The sequence below is a fragment of the Mustela putorius genome, unplaced genomic scaffold (genome assembly GCF_011764305.1).
Source record: "Mustela putorius furo isolate JIRA1106 unplaced genomic scaffold, ASM1176430v1.1 tig00537227_pilon_pilon_pilon, whole genome shotgun sequence".
NCBI lineage: Eukaryota > Metazoa > Chordata > Mammalia > Carnivora > Mustelidae > Mustela > Mustela putorius.
The window spans coordinates 37138955-37153881 of NW_025422368.1; positions in this window are offsets into that span (position 1 = coordinate 37138955).

Consider the following 14927-nt stretch of genomic DNA (forward strand, 5'->3'; position numbering starts at 1 on the left):
ACCAGAAAACAAGCTGAAAGAACAGGAGGGCAACAACCACAGACTCTCCATAAAACTACAAAAACCCCAACACCAGGGGAAAATAGTATATAAAGCTCCTGATATTGCTTCACAGCCTGTATATTTCTGACATATAGCTTTTATCTCTCTTTAATTCTTTCTCATGATTCCTGCTCTTTGCTATTGTTTTGTTTTGTTCTAACCTACTTACCGTTTCAACTAGATGTTTAATTAATATGAAATACTGTAATGTTTTAACTTGAATGTTTTATATTGTATACTTGTTTATTTTTCTTTTATATATATATATATAGAGAGAGAGAGAGAGAGAGAGATAAACTTCAATGTAGTCCTTTTTTCCCTATTAAACAGTACCTTTATATACGTACCAGTTTTAATTTCTCTGTATATCTGGGAAATTGAATCCTTTAACAAAATACACCCAGGAAGAACAGAAATGGGCATTCCTTGCCCACGCTGAGGGATTATAACCACCTTCCCATCAGCCCCCCTTTTATTTATTTATTTATTTGTCTTTTTATTTGTTTGCTTGTTTTTGTTTTTGTACTATATACATTTTACTCTTGGGCCTCATTTTGGCTGGAACTTTTTTTTTCCTTTCTTTTTGGTGGGGACATCTGTTTACTCCAAACCTTCCCAGGGTGCTCCTTGCCTGGATAGTGGTTGATATTTTTGGCTGTACATCCTCTCAACCACAATTCAACAGAACGAGGAGGAGGAGGAACTCCTAACAAAGAAAAGATCCAGTGACAATGGCCTCTTCCACAGATCTAATGGATATGGATCCAAGTAAGAGGTCAGAAATAGACTTCAGTATTCCATTGTGTATATATACCACATCTTCTTGCAGCCATCAAAAGAAATGAAATCTTGCCATTTGCGACAACATGGATGGAACTAGAGCGTATCATGCTTAGCGAAATAAGTCAAGCAGAGAAAGACAACTATCATATGATCTCCCTGATATGAGGAAGTGGTGATGCAACATGGGGGCTTAAGTGGGTAGAAGAAGAATCAATGAAACAAGATGGAATTGGGAGGGAGACAAACCATAAGTGACTCTTAATCTCACAAAACAAACTGAGGGTTGCTGGGGGGAGGGGGTTTGGGAGAAGGGGGTGGGATTATGGACATTGGGGAGGGTGTGTGCTTTGGTGAGTGCTGTGAAGTGTGTAAACCTGGTGATTCACAGACCTGTATCCCTGGGGATAAAAATATATGTTTATAAAAAATAAAAAATTAAAAAAAAAAAAAAGAAATAGACTTCAGGGTAGTAGATATGAAGACAATTGCCAAGCCAGAAAAAACTATTAATGGCAACATAGATTCATTAAGGGCATAAATGAGACCAGATTTGGCAGAACTTAAAAATGCTATCAATGAGATACAATCTAATCTAGATACTTTAACAGTTAGGGTAAATGAAGCAGAAGAAGGAATTTGTGTTCTTGAAGACAAACTGATAGAAAGGAAGGACCAGAAGGAGTCCTGGAACAAAGAGTTTAAGTTCTGTGAAAACAGAATTAGAGAAATAAATGGTGCCATGTGTAAGGGCCTACTTAGCTAGAGTGACTCCATCTCGGTTAAACAGCCATTTTGTTGTTTGTGCAGTAAAATTAAATTGACCCTCCTCTGCAGAGGAACTTGCTTAGAAACAAGACCAAGAAAACCAGTAAAATACGGTCGGCCAGTTCCTAATAACAGAGCCCAGAATACAAGGACAAGTCAGGCCAGGTGGAGACATCCAATCAGTAAAAAGCACACATACTATCTCCCTAACCACCAAAGAATGTAAACCCCACCTTTTGGGCACCAAACGTGGGTGCCAATTCTGACCAGATTTAAAGGCTAGTTCAAACAGCTACTATAGGGTAAATTGTAATTTAATTGGCACCTGCATGTGGCCTAACATGACTATGAAACTTTCTGTGTATATTACAATCTCATTGGCCACCTATGTGTGGCCAGGCTTAACCACATGGCCTTTGCTCTATTAAAGTTAGTCTGTGAGGCTGGAAAGGGTCACTCCCTTTAGAGTTGGCCCTGACTGGTCAGTCTATTCTTGAGCCTGTAAAATTGGGAGTCATGGCTCTCTTCAGTCACTCTGACTTCTAATGCGTGGCATAGAATAAAGCTTTGCATAACTTTAACTTTGTCTCAGTCTCATTCCTTTTATAATGGACCCCAACACAATGAAACATTCTATCTTTTGTCCCCCTCAAATACTCTGGATTGAATAAGAATAATAGTGCAATCTGAGAGGTGATGAGAAGTAAATTTTGCAAGGGAAATCAATGTGATAATACCAAAAGTTATGATATGTATAACTAGGATAGTACAAGGTGAGGGAAACAATTAGCAGATTACTTGAAGAAATAATGGCTGAAACTATTTCAGTTATCTTGAAAAACACCAGGTTAAATTCAAGAAGCCCAGCAAAACCAAATATAAAAATTAATAATAATAATTAGATCACATGTGGGCACACTGTAGTCATACTTCTGAAACAGATAAATAAATATTGAAAGCAATGAGAGAATAACAACAGTTTATATGCCTAGAAATTCATTCAAGTTAATGAAATTTAGGAGATAATAGAATATTCATCTCAAGTAAAAGACACTGCCATCCAGAATTTGATTTCATTAATTGTCTTCCAAAATGCTGGTAAATTAAAACATTTTCCAACAACTACTCAAAACATTCCAAAAAAAAAAAAAGGAAGAAATATGAGTAAAACTTCAAAAATCACTCTGTGAGGCCAGCATTACCTTAATAACAGGACGAGACAAAGACTCTACTGTTAAAGACGACGATAAGCCAATATGCAGAATGAACATGGATCCAAATATTCTCAAGAAAATACTAGCAAATCAAATGCAACAACAATTAAAAGAATCAAGTGGGATTTAATTTTTGGCTACAAGGGTGGTTCAATGTTCACAAAGCAAACAATGTCATACACTACATTGAAAATAATAGGTTAAGAACAATTTGATCATTTCAATAGATGTAGAAAAAGCATTTGATAATATACAACAACCACTCATGATTAAAAGTCCCTCAATAGGGGCACCTGGGTGGCTCAGTGGGTTAAAGCCTCTGTCTTTGGCTCAGGTCATGACCCCAGGGTCCTGGGATCCAGCCCTGCATGGGGTGGGGGGCAGTCCTCTGCTCAGCGGGGAGCCTGCTTCCTCCTCTCTCTCTGCCTGCTTCTCTTCCTATTTGTGCTTTCTCTGTCAAATAAATAAATAAAATCTTAAAAAAAAAATTCCCACAATAAAAGAGGGATAAAGAGAACATACTTCAAAGTAATGCAGACCACATATGAACTATGAATAGCTAGTATCATCCTCAATGAGGACAAACTAAGAGCTTTTCTTCCACAGTCAGGAACAGATAGGGAGACCACTGGGACCATTGTTATTTAACATAGTACTGGTGGTCCTGGCCTCAGCAGTCAGACAACACAAAGAAATAAAAGGCATCCACATCAGCAGAGAAGAAGTTAAACTTTCACTATTTGTAGATGACATGATACTGTATAGAGTAAATTCAAAAGACTGCAACAAAAAATTGCTAGAACTGAGTCAGTAATTCAGTAGAGTCATAGAGTATAAAATCAACGTACAGAAATCTGTTCCATTTCTATACTCCAGTACTGAAGCAGCAGAAAGAGAAATCAAAGAATCAATCCCATTTTTAACTGCACCAAATTCATGAGTTACCAAGGAATAACACTAACCAAAGAGGTGAAAGGTCCACACTCAGAAAACTATAAAATTCTAATGAAAGAAATTGAAGAAGACACAAAGAATGTAAAAACATTCCACCCTCATGGATCAGAAGAACAAACTTTATTAAAATGTCTATAGTACCCAAAAGAAATCTCCATACTTAATGCAGATCTTATCAAAATACCAACAACCTTTTTCACAGAGTTAGAACAAACAATCCTAAAATTTGTTTGGTTCCCAAAAGGCATCCAATAGCGAAACAACCCTTAAAAGAAAAAGCAAAGCTGGAGGCACCCCAATTACTTACTTCAAGCTGTATTAAAAAGCTATAGTCAAAAGGCCTCTGCACGGCAAAGGCAGCAATCAATAAAATTAAAGCACAGTCTTTGAAATGGGAAAAGATATTTGTAAATGACATCTCTGTTAAAGCAATAGCATCCAAAATATGTAAAGAAGTTATAAAACTCAACACCCAGAAAACAATCCGTTTAAAAAATGGGTAGAAGACATGAAGAGACATTTTCCAAAGATGATTTCCTGATGGCCAGCGACACATGAAAAGATGCTGAACAACATTCATCGTCAAGGAAATACAAATCAAAAGTACACTGAGACATGATCTCACACCTGTCAGAATAGCTAAAATCAACAACACAGTAAACAACAGGTGCTGGAGAGGAAGCAGAGAAGAGAGCTCTCCCACAGGTTGGTGGGAATGGACACTGGTGTGGTCACTCTGAAATATAGTACAGAGGCTCCTCTAATAGTTAAAAATAGAACTTCCCTATACTCCAGCAATTGCACTTGTTGATATTTACCCAAAGGATACAAAAATACAGATTTGAATAGATTCATACACCCAATGTTTATAGCAGCATTATCCACAATAAGAAAATTACTAAAGAGCCAAATGTTCATCAAATGGAGAATGCATAAAGACAAGGTTTTACATATCTACCATGGAATATTACTTAGCCATCAAAAAGAGTGAAATATTGACTTTGCAACAACTTGAATATAGCAAGAGAGTATTATGATAAGCGAAAAAGGTCAGTAAGAGAAAGTCAAATACCATATGATTTCACTTTTATGTGGTATTTAAGAAAGAAAATGATTGAACATGGGGGGAAAAAAGGAGAGGCAAACCATCTGAGAGTTACTGGTGGGGAGAGGGACTGTGGAAGGGTTAAATAGGTGAGGGGTATTAAGGAGTGCACTTGTCATGGTTACCACTAGGTGTTTTATGTAAGTGATTATTCACTAAATTCTACACCTATATGGAAAAAAATAAATAAAAATGAAAAAGCCAACCAAACAAAAAAGCCAATGATAAGATTTCTTTTTTTCATGTCTGAATAATAACCTACTGCACAAATGCCTCATTGTCTATATTTATCCTTCTTTTGTAGACACTTAGGGTGATTCTCTACTGGAGCTAATATAAATGATGCTGCAATGGGCATGGGGCTAGAGAGCTTTCTTTCAGATAGTGGTGTCCTTTCTTTTGGATATATGCTGCGTGCCTTGGAGATACTGTGGGTTTGGTTCCAGACCAGTGCAATAAAGCAAATGTCACAATAACCCAGTCATATGGATTTTTGATTTCCCTGTGCATATGAAAGTCATGTTTACACTATAATGTATTCTATTCAGTGTGCAGGAGAATTATGTCTAAGAAAATGAAGTATATGTTTTATCTAAAAAATATATTATCCATGAAAAATGCTAATAATCACCTGAGTTTTGAGCAAGTTGTATTCACAAGTCACAGATCACAATAAAAATTTAGTAATAATGGGAAAGTTACAAACATGTAAGAATTATCAAGATGTGACTGTCACATGAAGTGAGAAAGTGCTCTTGGAAAAACGGTGGCAATACTCTTGCTCCACACAGAGTTACCACAACCCTTCGATGTGTAAAACACATAACATCTCCTAAGTGCAATAAACAGAAGGCAATAAATGGGGAGATGTCATTCCCAGAAGTGGAATTGCTGGATATGACACTTCTGTTTTTAAGTTCTTTAGGAATGATAGGTACACATTAACCCAATTCGTGATACAAGAGGAGGAATTATGAAAAGAATTACATTTGATGCAAACTAGATAATACGAAGTTTTATTTCCTTTTTCTTTAAGATTTTATTTATTTACTTGAGAAAGAGAGCACAAGAGAGAGGGAGCAGAAGCAGGGGAAGGGGAGAGGGAAAAGCAGGATCCCTGCTGAGCAGGAAGCCCAAAATGGGGCTCAATCCTAGGACCCTGAGATCAAGACCTGACCCAAAGGCAGACCTTAACCTACGGAGACACACAGGCACTCTTATTTCTTTTTGAGTTCATAGTCATATATCTGTGTTTTAAAAGTCTACATTTTCTGCTGTCTTATTTTTTGGTTAAGAGACCTGTACCCCTGGGGATAAAAATATATGTTTATTAAAAAAATAAATAAATAATAAAATCACTTGTGGTAAAACAAAAAAAGAGTAATGCTTAAAACTTAGCTTTGTTTCCCCCTACATTCTTAGAATTTTTTGTCATGAATTGACAAATGTCCCTTTTAAAAGAGATAACTGGTTATGATTGAAGGATGAATCAATGAATAATGTCATGAGTAGTTATTTAAAATTGTAACCTCTGCCATAGTAATATAGTGAATATTGTCTAATGTTTTAACCCTTCTCAGAGACATTTATTTTTATCATGTGAAATTTAAATAACTTATTTACAAATAACAAAATTGAAGGTAGGAATCTAAAGAACTAGGGCTGAGAAATTGAGAACAGTTGGGAATTAATAATAGCAACAGTTACCATGAAGTTGAAAATGTAGTAGTTACTCAAAATAGTTGGAGATAAATATCAGTAATTTCCTATTCTAATGGGATGATGTTTTCAGATTTTTCTCATTTTAATAGAAATGACATAAGGAGAGTGTAAGGGAAAGAAACATGTTATGCCAAGACTTAGCAATGTGTAAAAATAGAACTGACAGATCCAAGATACTCTTTAAAAACCTGAATTTTCAAGTTTCAGCACCTGTGACTGAGAAAGAAGCAAGTTAACAGCATGGGTGGTCAAGCCTCTGACCCCAATATCTTGTGGAACATGAACATTTCTCAGAGTCACGTTGCAATTAACTAACACACTACAAGCTGAAAATCTCAGACATTCTGGGGGTGTGTGATGAGATAGTGTCTTCAAAATGACCCAAGTGTAAGGGTTTCCTGTTCAAATTTTAAGCGACACATTGATGAGAAATCTACTTTTTCCACTACTGCCTCACTCTGAGCGCTCACAGGGCCAGCAGTCTGTGAAGACCACAGATACTGTCCGTTTACAAGAGTAACCTGGTCTCCCTCTGGAAGATGCCCGACTCTCTGGTCAACAGAAGGTATGTGTCACTCCTCTGCTGTCCGTCTCCTAGCCGCCTTACCTAGTGGGAGATACAGATGCTGGATGGGATACAACTAATACACAAGGAAATCACAGAGAACACTGGTTAACACTATTCCAACAACTCGGGTAACAAATAGGAATAGACATGCTACATGTCAGAGAATATCTTAAAATATTCATATTATTGCCTGTGGAGAAGTAGTCAAGTGTATACATACAAAGATGATAAAGGTTTATAAATGCATATAACTTCACGTGAAATCTCATAAACATCATGCATGACAAGGAACAGTTAATTTGGATTTGCCATCAACATAGAAATAATTTCATGTATTACTTGATATTTAGTCCAGCCTTTAAAAATACATTCTTGAAATAAAATCATGCAATCATGAAGGCCAAATATAATTCTTCATATACTTTCTTAAATAAAACCGTTTAATTTTTCCTAATATTAGGAGGAGGTAAGTTTCCTAATATGCTAATTTAAGCTTACCTTAAATAAAGACAAGATTTCTAAAAAATATGAACAAAACATTGCAAAAGATTTTACCACACTGATGAAGACAGCCCTGTGAATCATGGTATATAGTATGATATGAATCAGAAACAATAATATGGCAATGGGTTAAAAATAGAAATAAAATAATATATTATTAAGTTTATAAAAGTCTGCTTGAATCTTAAGTGTTTTACATGTATTAGATCATACAAATTTTTATCTCAATGATAGATTAGTAAGCTAGATAGCTAGACACGAAGTGACTTTTAAAAGATCACATATTGTAACTTTGAGAGCTGGGAGGGATTCTAGAGCTCACTGACTGCAGAGCTAATTATGTGAATTATTAGATTATATTAGTTATAACAATTGCTTGCACAATAAAACCACCTTCACTGCCTTTGATAGCCATAGGTTGTTTCTGAGTTCATACCAACACTATTCTTCCACAAATGATCTCTACTTCTGTTTATCGTTTTATACCTGCATATGTTGGTCATTTCATTTACCCTTTTCTGGTGTCAAATAAGAATTTACAGAAATCTTTTCTGTTATTGTCTTCTTTTGGTTTTCAGTAGTATTATTTAGGTTTTGGATAAGTTTAGTGTGTCATGTAGTATGTTTTTTTTTTTAAGATTTATTTATTTATTTGACAGAGATCACAAGTAGGCAGAGAAGCAGGCAAAGAGAGAGGGGGAAGCAGGTCCCCTGCTGAGCAGAGAGCCCGACGCAGGGCTTGATCCTAGGACCCTGGGATCATGACCTGAGCCGAAGGCAGAGGCTTTAACCCACTGAGCCACCCAAGCGCCCCAATGTGTCATGTATTATTTTTCACCATACACAGTATTTCCTTAAAATTTAATTATTTCCAGAATTCTACAGTCATTCAAAATGTAAGGTCATTTAATAAGACCTCACCACATTTTACTAAGTATACAGAAGTCACCAAATAAAACTAATTTACTGCAAAAATTTCCTGTGTATGCTAACACCATTGTTTAGATTTTGGGTAAGTTCAGTGTGCCATGTAGCATTTTTTACAATGTACATTATTTCTCTAAAATTTAATGATTTCCAGAAATCTATAATCATTCATTTTGAAAGGTCATTTAATAGGACCTTATCCCCTTTTACTAAGTATACATAAGTCACCGAATAAAACTAATTTACTGTAGGTATTTCCTGCATATTCTAATACCATTATTACCCCAATTACTTTAGAATATTCAATCATTAACCATTCATGGATTTTAAAAATTGTCATACAAATTAATCTCCTTATTTCCTAATAACAGCATTTTAGTTTTAACCCTGTTTTTCTAACAGTGTGTCTATGGAAATTGACTTTAAGCCAATGAGGGCATCATTCTTTGTGAGTTTCTTTATTCCTCACTAATTTATTGCTTTTCATGGCTACAATCAATAATATTGCAGAAACATAAAATATCACTTTAAAAATCACTTATTCTCTGATGAAACACTTATTTCAAGCTCTGAGGAATCGAACAAGAATTTTACATCATTCAACTGCAAAGGAGTGTTACCACTTATCTAACACTCCACCCAGTGTGACTCCAGCAGGGCTCTTGTCATTACCTGCACCATTTGTCAACTACATCAGTCCAGTTTCCATACAGCACAGGCCCTGAGATCTCTCAGCTGCTGAAATGAATAACCAAAGAGAAAACCCCTCAGAACCAAATCTGGTTAAGAACTCAAGAAGACAACAGTTGAAAGGTAAGGGCACTAAAAGCCCTAATTCAGTAACTGATCAGGGAGTCATCTGTGCAGAATTAAATCTTCAAAATGTGTCTGAAGACCTGCAAGGGAATGACAAGAACTACCACTGCAAAAATAAAGCACACAGTAAGGCACAAGGCACAACTGCTCTACCATGTGAACTTGGGGTGCAGATGTGTGGGGAAGAGTAGGGAATAATCTCACATATTTTTCATTTGTGGGTGAGAGCTTGAAGTTGGGATAGGGTGTTTTCATTGATATCTGAGGACTAACTTTACTCAGTCATTTTTGTAATTCAATCTTTGACCAACAACTCATGGAGCATTGTGTTTAATGAAAATTAAATGGCATATGGCCAGAAAGATTACAATGGTAGATATGGGTTTGTGGTCCATGTTTATACCTATGATTCCCTGTGCATCTTTGGTTGTCTTGTATGTAAACTGTCTAAACTTTAGTCTTCATCCATCCATCCTTTCACTGTTTCATTTGTCTCCCCACAGATTTGCTGTCATCTCTAGAGAAGCTCATTGCTGGGATTTTGGGAACCACCTGCCTTGTCGTGACCTATATTATAGCAAGAATGATAAGTTCTCTTTCCTGTGAGTAAATCTTTGAATGATTATGAGAAATCTTTTCATTTTAACGATCATCAGTGCCTCTAAGCATTACAAGCATAAGAGAGTGGAACTTTGCTTTTCATGTATCCGTTCAGACTAAAAGTGGAATGCTTTTTCTGATTTTTCAAAAGTATAAATAACAGTGATTGTAGAAAATATACATATATACATAATTGAAAAACACAAGTTAATTCTTGAGACTGGCTAAACGAAATACTCTAAGAGATGCTGATGTTTGGTTGTTTAAGGTTTTGGATTGATTTAGCCTCAAATATTAATGATATTATTAATTGTAGTAAATCAATTTTATTCCAGAATATTCTAATCTTAAAACATACACCAAGTTTCAAACGGAAAAACTAGAATTATTACAAGGATTAATTTTTATTTTTAGGTAGTGGAACACCACAGCACAACAATTCGTACCCAGTTACAAGAATCCAGAAATGTATGTACTACTTCTGACAGTAGTACAGTTTATATTTTGTCTCCATCTAGGCTGTGCAAAATCATCATAGAGATTGAGGGGAAACATATATTATAAAATGCAGAAAGTAGATGTTAATAAATAATGATTATAAGAGAGTATTCCTTCTTATGCAACAATATGAAGAAATCCTCATTTTAAATTACCATACCCATTGGGCATCTGGGTGGCTCAGTTGGTTAAGCACCTGCCTTCGGCCCAGGTCATGATCCCAGAGTCCTGGAATCTAGTCCCACATCAGGCCCCCAGATCCAAAGGGAGTCTGCTTCTCCCTCTATCCTACTCCTCTCTCATGCTCTCTCTCACTGTCTCTCTCTCAAATAAATTTTAAAAAAATCTTTAAAATTACCATACCCATTGTTACCAATTGCTTCAAATTTCCTCCTGCTATGACAAGAGATCAATCATTATGTAATTCCAAAAAAGTGGTTTTGCTCAATGACATGTAGATACGGACTTTTTGTGTGATTGCCTTTTATGGGCACATAAATTAGGGGAGGGAAGCCTGACTTTTTTGGGAGTGTGTGTGTGTTTTATTTTTGCCAGCTGTGAGGGTACATGGGTGTCATATACATATGTGTATACATATGCAATTTGTAAATTTGCAATTTTTAAAATGTGAAACTTTTTGGATAATATCTCATAATCTTTCTTTAGTAGATCCATGTGGTCATTGTCCAAAAGAGTGGATTACGTATTCCAACAATTGCTATTACATTAGCACTGAAAGAAAATGATGGAATGAGAGTTTGTTGTCCTGTGTTTCTTTTTTTTTAAATTTTATTTATTTTTTTGACAGAGACAGATCACAAGTATGCAGAGAGGCAGGGCAGAGAGAGAGGGGGCTCAACCCACCGAGCTACCCAGACACTCCTGTCCTATGTTTCTAAGAACTCTACCCTGCTCTACATAGAGAATGAAGAAGAAATGGTAAGATTTCAAATGTTTCCAGGTTTTATCGAAAGCCTACCAGTTAATATATTTGTAGAGGGTACTGGGTCGCTCAGCTGGTTAAACACCTGCCTTCAGCTAAGGTCATGATCCCAGAGTCCTGGGATCTAGAACCACATCAGGCTCCCAGCTCCACAGGGAGTCTGCTTCTCCTTCTGACCGCCCCTCTCATGCTCTCTCTCACTATCTTTCTCTCAAATGGATAAATAAAATCTTTAAATATATATATATATATATATATATATATATAGAGAGAGAGAGAGAGAGAGAGATCATCCATATTTCGTACATATTTCTAGTTTATTTATTTTAACATCTGTTAGTATTCCACAGTTTGAGTCTATGATATTTTATTTATATTTTTATACCTTTAAGATACATTTGATATTTTCCCGGTCTTATTTTTCATAGAAAACCGTGCTTCAAAGATGCTCTTTTGCCTGAAATAACCTTACTATTTAATTTTACCATTATTATCAAGGAAACTAAATATATGATTGTGCAATTGATCTGAAAGTAGCTACAACCATGTAATTACAAATCAGAGCATAAAAGAGAAGTTTAGAACCTCTAGGAGCTCTTCCCACTTTAATATTATGAAATATTTTTATTATTTTTGGACTTCAGCAATGAAATCATGCAGTATGCATTTTCATGTGTGTCTCCTTTCACTCATCTGATATTTGTAATCCATTGCATTTGTCTGTAGTTCGTGAATTTTTACTGCTTCTGTCTTGTATGAATAGGACCTTCTGAGGATCTATCCTCAGAAATTTAGTTCCTTTTTAGAATGTGGGCACTATGAAAAATTATTTTATGAAAAGTCTTTTCTATGTCTTTTAAAAAATATTAGTTTATTTATTTGAGTGAGAGAGTGTGTTGGGAAGGGCAGATGGAGAGGGAGAGGCAGAGAATCTCAAGCAGACTCTGTGCTGAGCACAGAGACCCTGAGCTCATGACCTGAGCTAAAAACAAGAGTTTTTAGCCAACTGAGCCACCCACTCACTCCAGCCTTTATATCTTTTTTCCTTACAAATTGTATTTATAATAATTTATTATACCTAACCACATAGAATATAGTATATTTATGGATTATAAATATTGCATTTGTCATAACAAAAAATTTATGTATATATACATGATAATTGTATTAACATATATTTATAATACATTTTCTTCTTCATTAGTATGAAATTCCATGCTCAAAGTTTTTTGTGTTGTCAGCATATCTAATTATCCATACACTTTTCTAGTTTATTGCATAAATACGCATTGTACAGAAGAGTTCTTTTATCCAAAACTCAATAGTCTCAGAAAAATTAATACAGTAAGTTCTGGTGGTCATATAACAGTATCATTTTTGTGGGCCGTGAATCATTTGGACATTCTCCTCAGTGAGGATGAGAAGTACTCAAGTGTGTCTCTTGTTCATTTCTCCTAGATGGTGTTTTCTTTTCCCTTCTAAGACCTTGTCGTATTTTAGATATGAGAGCTTTTTTGAGTTTATGAGGTGGAAATAGCTGTGACTTGCATTTTTATTGCCCTATTGAAGTCTTTTAATAACCAAAATTTTAATGTTACCAAGTTCCAATTGATTATTCTGGGTGTTAGTGATTATTTTGGACCTATTTCAGAAGTTGGTCAAAGTTCTTGAATATAATTTCCTATATTACCTCCTGGATTTACCTTTTTCTTTTTTTTTTTTTTAAGATTTTATTTATTCATTTTACAGGCAGAGATAACAAGTAGGCAGAGGCAGGCAGAGAGCGGGGAAGCAGGCTCCTGACTGAGCAGAGAGTCCAATGTGGGACTCAATCCCAGGTACCTGGGATCATGACCTGAGCTAAAGGTAGAGACTTTAACCCACAGATCCACCCAGGTTCCCCTGGGTTTACCTTTTTCTTTGTTTATTTTTTAACTTTTAATTAAGGTTTATTTATTTTTTGTGATGCTGTGTTTATGATGCTCTGAGATAAAAGTGAAGGTTACACTTTTCTACATCATGATCTATTGATAGAGCATAATTTACAGTACTGTAGAACTTTTCTTCATACATAACTTTATACATATAAATTTTTATATATGTCATATATGTTCTAATCTGCTTTCTGTAAATAGTATAAATATTAGATATCCCTGTATAGATAACTATATACACATATATCAGTCTACACAGTTTTTCATAACCCACAGCACTTTGAGTAAAATGTAGAGCCTTTCCTTCCTTTATGTCCCTTTACTGTGTCTCATTTCTACTATAATCATCTTAAATGTTTCTCTAGTTACATTGAGAATCACATGGATGTTATAATTTTGCTTCAACTGATGATTTTGCTTCAAATATCAAAGAATTTAGATAATACAAGAGGTGAAGCAAAGTCCAATAGACTTAAGAATGGTCGTTTTATTCTTTTGTTGTCTCCTTCTTCCTGATGATTCTAGATTCCTTCTTTTATCATTTAATTTTTGTTTAAATAATTCCCTTTAGCAGTTCTTTCAGAGATAGTCTGGTGTTGACACATCTTCTTAGTTTTCCCTGATCTCAGAATGTCTTGATTTCCCCTGCCTTCCTGAGTGATATTTTTGTTGGATAGTCAATGTTTTTTTATTGGAATAATGCACTTAGTATCTAAAATTTTCTATCTTTCTAGCATTTTTTTCCATTATTTTCACTAAGAGAAAAAAATATTTTGGAGGCAGTTGTCTGTACTACTTGATGTCTATAAGTTGCCAGCCTCTCTGGGAGCCAGTCTGGGACATGTGAGGGAAAGAAAAATTCTAGGGAACTCACCACCATGTCATTCCTCGGGTCTGGAGTGCCTGATTCTGTTAGTTTTCTCATCACCTGTCTGAATCTTCCTATGTTGTCTTGTATTTAATGCCTGGGGTGGGGTAGCTCTATTTGGTGGGAAAAATAGGGACATCTGGTCTATAGTTTTTTTTTTTAATTTGAATTTTCCTAAGACTAATAGTGTTGGGCATCTTTTACTGTATTCATTTGCCTCCCATATATGCTTTTTAATGAAGTTATCTATTGAAATATTTTGCTTATATTGCTTTATATTTTTAGTTTCTGTTATTGTATTTTGAGAATAATCCCTTATTTTTGGTAGTAAGGCTTTTATTAGATGTATGTTTTGCAAATATTTCTTCCCAAGGTTATGACTTCTCTTTCTTTTCTCTTCAAAAAGTAGAAATTATCCTGATCAACTATACTTCATTAATTTGTTCTTTTATGGATCGTGTGTTTGGTGTTCTAAGAAATGTTTGCCCAACTTTAGGCCATGCATATTTTCTCATATATCTTTTTCAAATTTTATAATTTACACTTAAAGATGATCAATTTTTAACATTTTGTACACAGTATAAACTATATATTTATTAATGCTGTTAATACTCCATTGTTTATACAACATTGCTGAAAAACCTTACTTTTACACCAAATGACTTTGCATTATGTTGAAATCTGTAT